General features: G+C 36.1%; 1 pseudogene; it reads right to left on the bottom strand.

Annotated features, from left to right (window-relative positions):
- Positions 1-1,687: 1,687 nt before the first annotated feature.
- Positions 1,688-3,203, bottom strand: LOC137835118 (epidermis-specific secreted glycoprotein EP1-like; annotated as a pseudogene).
- Positions 3,204-8,700: the final 5,497 nt, after the last annotated feature.

Here is an 8,700-nt window from a genome sequence, read left to right as displayed (position 1 = left end):
GCGAGGAAGAAGATAATGAAACAGTGAAGTTGGCGCGAAGTTTTTAAGAGTTTCGAATAGTTTCGAACGTTGCGAGAAGCGCAAACGGCAATGAATAATGGTCGTTGATAAGTCCACGTGTCATATGATCAAGGGGTTGGTGAAGTGTCAAATCAGTGAATAGTATGAGCGCCAACGCGCAAGGCCACGTAGGTCGCCGAAAATTCAACTCTTTAGTCTTTTCGCTGAACAAGTTGCAGCTCAAGACTTGGGTGCTTGTGTACCGACCAGGTCATCGGGTGTGATGACGTGTCTAGCACGTGACTATGTGGGGTGTGCTCAGCAGAACACGTGGACAAGAGAAAGACGAATGGTTCAGGAGTGAGCATAGTCGCCGTTCGTGGAAGTGGCGTTCTGCAGTGTACATAGTCGGTCGTCGTCGGGTTTGTGTGTCATCGACGTATTAGATAATGGAAAATCAGGTGGTCGGACATTGCCATAAGGAGCACATCGCCGGATCTCCCAGTAAACTTAGTTAAAGCTTGGAGGCTCAGAAGAGTAAGTTCAAGCGTGTAAGTTCAGTAAGATGATTGTTACGCCAGCATGGGGCGTGAAGGTCGAGTGGGTTGGAGGAAACAGCTTGCTCATCAGCGACAGGATTCCCAGAGTGGACATTCGTTGGTGGCAAGGTTTCCTCAGCTAGAACATGCATGGCGTAGCAATAGGGAGGGTTGCACTTGCGACAAGCGATATCACAGAGATGGTGCACTTTGTTGCATCCGATACTCGCCTTGTCCGGTGGTATTCCAGAGCGTATTACGTGCTAGATTACTCCTTGAATAGGAGACTTGGCCGTGCGACTGGTTACTACACAGAAAAGATGCTCAAGTTACCCCAACCCAGATGACGACACGTGTAGGGTTGGATGCTACCTATTACTCCAACCCAGATGACGACACGTGTATGGTTGGATGCTACATAGAAGTGACGCTTAAGTTACCCCCGCCCAGATGATGACACGTGTAGGGCTGGGTACTACCTGCTACCCCAGCCCAGATGATGACACGTGCAGGGTTGGATGCGAGCCACGCGTCCAAAGCGTAACTGCCCGGAGAGAGAAAAAACCTAGGTATAAAGGTAAACTTAACAGAATTTGCAGAGGTACGTTTTCATTACGGCTCATTGTTTTGGGTTGAGTGCACTTTAGTACGGTTCTACAGAGTATAGTTTTCTCTCAGTTTTTGGGTGTTCTTGTTACTGACTTGAGCGTCGGAGCGCCACTGGCTGCAAAGGCGCCATCTTGTGTTTTCAGGTTCTCAGACAGACTATCTGTGGTGTGGACTTGAAGGGCACGTGGTGTCAAGATGGTGAGGAAGATTTTGACGAGGCAACGCTCTTGCGCTATGTCAACTGGCAGGATCATATGGTATCACTCTATTGCTGCATTTCAAGTTTCGTTTTAAAATTCTGAAATTTTATATCTAATAATAATAAATTGTTATTTTTCTTAAACCGTCTTAACATCGATACATAAATGTTCAGCCTTCAATCACCTGCTATATTATAGATACTTAAGTTCAACTCATGAATATTATATTCGAATATTATTCATTTGTTCTGCTTAAAACAAATTACAAATAGTTAAGTTATGTCTTACCAAAGCAATGAATTTGCTAAGGACATAGAAACAGAAAAATATGAATTGTACTTTAAGCAAACCAAACCAATCATAATTATTAAAGACTTTAATTTATTGTACATCCATTTCCTTCTCTACACATAGGATAGAAACAAACCACAGGTTTATTGCAACTTAAACCACTATTAGGAATTATTCAAAGTAACTTATTCAAACTCCAAAACCAATGCTTTTGAATTTACTAATTAGGCACCTTAATATACCCCACGTGTGAGGAATTGGTCACTCTGGTGAGGGTTTGCAAATCATAAGCTATCCAACACCTTGAGTTCTCTCGGTGGTAGAAATAACCCACACACTTGCAATCCTTAGTGCATTTGTTTCCACAGTTATTCTCACTCACTCTGTCCCCTGTAGTGTACTTGCTCATGTAATGTTCAACTCCTTCAAGTTTGTAGTAGTGAAACTCATTTGCCTTGCATGATGTCACAGTCTTGGAAGTGCAATTGTTGCTCCACCCAAATAGTCCATTTTCCAATGGACAAGCCACGCATTGGTTGTCATCACATAGCCCAAATTTTCCACATCTCTCAGGCAATTGGCACTCACTCTCATCAGAATCTCTGTCAAATAGAGTGTAGGTCACTTGCCAAACACCATCACGCACATCAAGGAAGTAAGTGTGGAATTTAATGTTACCATCAATTCCAAGCCTGAGGTATGTTATGGTGCTATTGTTCACCGGCCTACCGAGGATTCTATTGCCACTGGTGGAAGAATTGGCCACGAAGTAATCAAATCCAATTTCAAAACTCTCTGAATCAGAAGTGAAGGTGACATTGTCCAAGGAGCCTTGTTGAATGGAGAACCAATCAGATGAAAACCAATACAGAATTGGCCTAGGGAATTCTTGCTCTTGTAGTACAAGGCCAACCCTTTAGGCTCCAAAACCAAACTGTAAGGTCCATCTACATTCTCCTTCTCTGAAAGCCTACTAACCAGTTTGGATGGTCCTTTTGCTCTAAGATACTGACCAACCAAAAGGGTATCTGTGGGGTGGTCAAAACTCTGCCAAACAAACTTTCCCTGTGCATCAAGGAGGACCATGTTACCATTTGGAAGCAATCTGAAGGCCACAACACCTCTTTTGGAAGTGTTGGTTTGCCAAACAATTCTACCATCAGCATCAGCCAACACAAGGTTTCCATCAGTTCCAAGTGAAAAAGTGGCATTCTCTCCAACTGGGTTGCCTCTATTGGCCTCCCACACCCATCTAAAGAGTTGCTCTGAGCGTTGGAGTCCAACACGCAAAGCTAGAGTGAAGGCATTTGGGGTGGTGTTGTAGAAACCAACTTGGAAAGGAGAGTTGAAGATGCTTATCATTCGGTAATCACCACCGTACTCAACAATGAAGGGTCCAAGTTCACCCGAGTTCACAAATTTGAAGGTCTCATTCTGCGGAACAATTGCATGCACAATGAGGGTGAAAGATGAGAAGAACAATAAGGCAAGAAGAAAAGAAGTTTTGGGTAGAGAAAGAGAAGCCATTGTTGTTGTTGATATATTGTTATATCTATGTGAGTGACCTCTTCTATATATAGTAAGAATTCAGAACTTATTACAAAATACTGTACCATCTTTGGTCAAGGTTTTCAACTCAAATATCACGAGGAATGTCTAGATTTGGATCCAGATCAAATTCGTACAACTGTATAGGATATTGTATTTCAGTGTTGGAGGACTTGGTGGGTCATCTTTATACTACTATCTTTCTTTTTCTTAAGATTTGTGTATAAAGAAAATATTTTTTGATAAGAAAGATGTCACCGATCATGAATTTCCGTGTCCTACACTGCAAATATGTGACTATTTTATGAAAATGATTCTTTGCTACCTAATTTATTAGAACGTGGAAGCATCTTCTTTTATCTTTGGATAAGATCCTGAGAAAAATATACATTAAAATAAGATTGCTTTTACAAAACACCAAGCAAATCCATATTAGTATTGCATTATTTAAAGATATGATGGTTTTCTGTCTTCGATGATCCATTAAATTTTGAGATTATTAATCTTTTATGCATTAAGTAAGTGATGAGATTGGTCTTAAAAGCATAAATTTAGTTTTAAATTTGAGTAAATTATAATTACAGTGTACAGTGTAGTAAATAAAACTAAAATTAATTTAGTAATAATTTATTTTCTTGAAATTAAGTTCAAGTGTTAATACGAATTTCAAATGATGTTTGGTTTAAATTTAATATATATGAGCTGGCTAATAAGTCAACGCGATTTAACATGGTCAAAGCTTTGAGCTGCCACTTGTTTTGTGTTGAAGGATTACCTTTTCTTCACACAATCATATTTGGCCTAACGGATTGCATCTGATCTTAATTTCATTTTCAACTCTTGTAATTATAGAATTATGTGTGATTTTTCGTTTAAAATTAAATGTGTAATTTAATTAATCTAATTTTTTATTATATTAAGTAATTGATAATATTTACTTAAGAAAAAAAAAACTTGGAACATTCAGAAGATTCTAGTGGAGGACAGGGTGCTGTATGAGGCTTTGTTGTGTCGGCGGAACCTTCAGAAGGACAGGCTGCGTTATGTGAGGCTTTGTTGTGTCAGTGGAAACCAATGAAACCACGAAACCAATGACCCTACAATGTTGCCTCTTTTGACTTGAAATTGTTTCAACTCATTTTAAAACATGATTTGAACATTTAAAAATATAACTAGTTTCTTTATTTATATTTAAATTATTTTAAAATTTCATTTCACTATAATTTTGACAATTATTTATTGAAGCATTGCTTATTATAGATAGATAACTGTTTTTTTATATCTTATCACTACTACAAATTTTTGTTTCTCTCAAAATACTTATAATGCTTCCTTTCTATACTTTTTTTTAGTTACATGTTTAGTATATTTCTATTTTTCTAGCAGATTTTCTAACGATATAGTGAAATAAAACATATATAAATCGTCTAATAATATACTGTGATATATAATAAATTTGTTAATTTTATCATTATGTTTTAAAACTTTATTTAAGATCATGTTTAGTTGATTGATAATATAAAAAAACTTACTGCATAAAAGTTTGTATAATTCTCTTGTTCTAATTTTTTAAAAGTTTAATTTTATTTCAGATTTATCACAGATTATAATGGTATGATTTTAGTCTTCAAAATTTTAGTTACAGTTTTAAGATTATAGTTAAGTAAATTAAAGTGATATTTTTTAAGATTACTTTTGAATTGGACGAGTTGTTTTTATTTTTAACGTTTACAACAATGATATGATTGAGGGCAGTTGCTTCTTGCATCTAATAATTTTGAACCTACATCCAATGAGTTTTTAAAAGTTTAGAATTACTTTTAGGTGTTTTGTTTAAAAGGAGGAAGCTTCATACGACGATGTTCGTTATTGGTGGTTTCTAGTGGTGGTGAAGGTAACAAATGCAATAAGGTGTGGTGGAGGTTGTGTGGTGTTTATAAGGTTGGGATAAATGTTTCAAGTAAGAAGGAGTTGTTAAATAGGGGTTTTGGGGGTGAAATGGTGGAAGTTAGGTTTCAAGAAATTGCATTTCTGTATTGGCTTTGGGATTAAGCAATCTAAAATGTGTTTTGATAGTTTGTGTGGCTTCTAGATTTTGAAATCTAGAATTGAGAAACTTGTTCTAGAATATGGAGCTTTGTGTTCCGGAAAGGAAATTCTAAAAGAGAAGTGGAAAAAGAAGATCTTATTCCAGAAAGAAAAATCAAGATAATGGATATAATATATTCCGGAAAAGGAATGCCGAAGAGAAAATATTACTTTTTGAAATGTAATTGGCCTTTGGATGAAGTTGGATGTTACCTTGTGGAAGTTGTGAAGAAGTGAATTTTTAATGATGAAATCCGGTGAATCCGTGAAGAAGGAAGTCTAGAAGAGGTGTGGTCAACTTCTAGAAGTGAATAGGCTAGTCACAAGTAAATTTGTTAACATAGAGTGAACTTTGACATGTAGAAGTGTCTCAAAATTTGGACAATAATAAAATCAATGTTGAATTACAAGAGGTCTAACACACTTATTTATAGTGCTAAGGGCACTCAAGGTTCATATTTTATCCCTAAAAACTCTCCACTCCCATGGTGAAAATGACTTCCTCTCATTGGAGCAAATCCTCTCAAATTAGAGGTTGACAATGACCTTTCTTTATTGGTGGAAAAATCCTCTCCATTGAGAAGATGATATGTGGACCTTCATGCCTTGATTATCTGTGCTTAGGTGGACTCCTCATGCTTAGATGTCTCATGCTTCCACCTAGTATTTCCATGCTTCTCTTTTACCCTAGACGACCTAGGGTTGCATTGGACCCAAGGAGACCCAATTGTTACCCTTGTTAGATTTATTTTCATATTTACACTCTACTTTACTAGGTCATACATGTCCCATGAAAGTTATCCCAAACAAGCACAATAAACCTTCATTACTCTGTACACTTTTCAAGGCTAAGAAGAAGAAAAACTATTCAATTATGAGTGGTTCCCCTCCAATAAAGCTCCATATTTTTTCTATCTCTTAGCAAATGGTTTGAGGTTGGATGGTTCCTATCAGGATTTTCCTTTTGGAAGTGAAATTTATCATTATGGATTTTCCTTTCCGAAAGCCATATTTTCTCTATTGGTTTTGTTGTTCTGAAATGTATTATATGGATTCCAGATTTGCCTTTATGGAATGATAATTTTTTTTTCATTTATAGATTGTATTTCTAACATGTGTTTTTAGAGGCAGAAGTATGAGAATACACTAGGTTCCTACCCAGAGGTATTAGAGGAGGTTGATGTGTGGGACAAGCTAGATGTTTTGATTTTGAGCAATCAATATCTTATAATGCATTAGACAATGAATGCAAGGCACATCAGTGTAGTGAGGCATTTACCATGGATCAGGTAAGGTCAAAGGTCCAAAACTATTTAGATATTGTGTATGTGTGAAGTATATTTTGTGAATGATATCTAAAGTTGACATATATTATTATAGGGTATTTCCTACTCAAGATGACCTATTGAAGTGGTGAGAAGATTGTTCATTGTTTTTGTTTTTTTTATTATTGTATTAATGTTAATTACATGGAATGGGAAACCCACAGGAAGGATGGCGTATATATTATTAGGTTTGTGAGAGAAGTTGTAAACATAAACAGTATAAAAAGAACAGAGGTCACCCATAGTGGACTAGAAAATGTGACTATACTTTTAAATTGTGAGGGAAATCGATAAAAAGGTATGAATGATGGATGGTGAAATAATTTGTGGGTCTCAAAAATATAACTTGGCAGATACATTGGTAGGTCATTTGTATGCTGGAAGGTTAATAACTAATGAAAAGGTTATACTTGTGGATATGAAAAAAAATTAGTGAAGCCTAGAAATATTTTTCTAAAATTGAAAGAACATAATGAGAGAATGTGACCACATAAACCAAGTTTATAATTCCATGAATGTTTATTGAAGATCAGAAAGAGGTCACAAAATTGAAATGCAACTATTGATGATGTTACTTGAGTGAGCCATGTATGTGTATTGCTGTAAGTTTGATGAAGTTTCGAATGATGTGCAAGATATATTTTGGACACACTTGATTCACTGAAAACTACTGAATTTCTTTAACATTGTATATTGATGAATAATACCTACAAAACTAACATGTATAAGATGCCTTTACCTGAGGTTGTTGGTATTACATCAATGGGGTTGACCTTCTTGTTGCATTTGTTTACTAGCATCTGAACAGGAAAATAAATTTGTCTAGGCCCTTGAGAACTTAAAAGGTTGTATTTTTAGAGTTGATGCATACCCTAAGGTCATGGTAAATGATAAAGATATTGGTTTAATGAATGCAATAAAATTTGTGTTTCCCAAAGCTGGTGCATCCAAGAGAGGCACGAGATCAATGATGGGAAGCTTGGGGATCGGTTATAGATTGTGATAATGTAGAAGCCTTTGAACATCATGCACATGCATTTGAAGTTGTTTGTTCTCCATGGCCTATATTTGTTGAATATGTGAGTTATCTTGTTACATCCAAACAAGGAAAAATTGTTAAACATGGACAATAAGATGATACACATAGACAACACAACAGGTAACAAGTATGTATATCTTGTTAGAATATATGGCCTTAAACGAGAGCGGGGGGGGGGGGGGGGGGGGGTGAATGATTAAGAGAGGTTTTTGAAAACTTTTGAGGTTAATAAAATCTTTGTGTGAATCCAGAACAAGAATCAAGTTAGCCAAGAATATAAGCAATAAAATAGCAAAGCAACAAAAAACAATCGGTTGTTTCTTCGAAACAATCGGTTGTTTATACCAGTAAAAGCTAAAAACAAAATTTAAATGAGTTTAGAGTAAGAAGAGATACACCAACAGTTTATACTGGTTACTCTTAAGCCTAGAGCTACATCCAATCCCCAGAAAACTACCGGTAATCCACTAAGTAATCAAACCAGATTACAACACACAAGCCACCAAAGTAGTGACCTTGAACCCTTCAAGAAACACACTCCCTTTGGCAAGACACACCAATAGTATTGATCTTGACCACCTCAAGAGCATACAACACCCTTGGCAACACAACGCCAAAAATACAGTAGGTTGAGAAGGGATTACACTTGTTTACAGTACAAACTGAAATCAATACAATTGTAATCCTATTCCACTCTCTTTGAAAAACCCAAAGCTTGATGTGAATGTTCAAATCTTAGAATCAACTTTGTCACAACTGAAAAACTCAAATCTGTTTCTCTGCTTGTTGAAAACATAAACAAACCATTTATATTTTCCAAAGATTGGTTAAAGCAATTAATGAAGGAGCGTATTCAGTTGAAAATCATTTAAAGCACATTCAACAACCAAAACATAATTTTGTTAGGATTTTCAAAGAAACAACCGGTTGAAACCACGAAACAATTGATTGTTTGGTTTGGCAGTTAAGTCAACCAAACTAAAACAGTTTCAACCTTTTCAAAAACTCCTAAGAGTAAAACAACCGATTGATTCGACAAAACAATAGGTTATTTTTCACTT

Source organism: Phaseolus vulgaris, chromosome 5 (genome assembly GCF_000499845.2).
Source record: "Phaseolus vulgaris cultivar G19833 chromosome 5, P. vulgaris v2.0, whole genome shotgun sequence".
Classification (NCBI taxonomy): domain Eukaryota; kingdom Viridiplantae; phylum Streptophyta; class Magnoliopsida; order Fabales; family Fabaceae; genus Phaseolus; species Phaseolus vulgaris.
The sequence above is the reverse complement of the archived record's forward strand: the minus strand, read 5'-3'. Positions and strand labels throughout refer to the sequence as shown.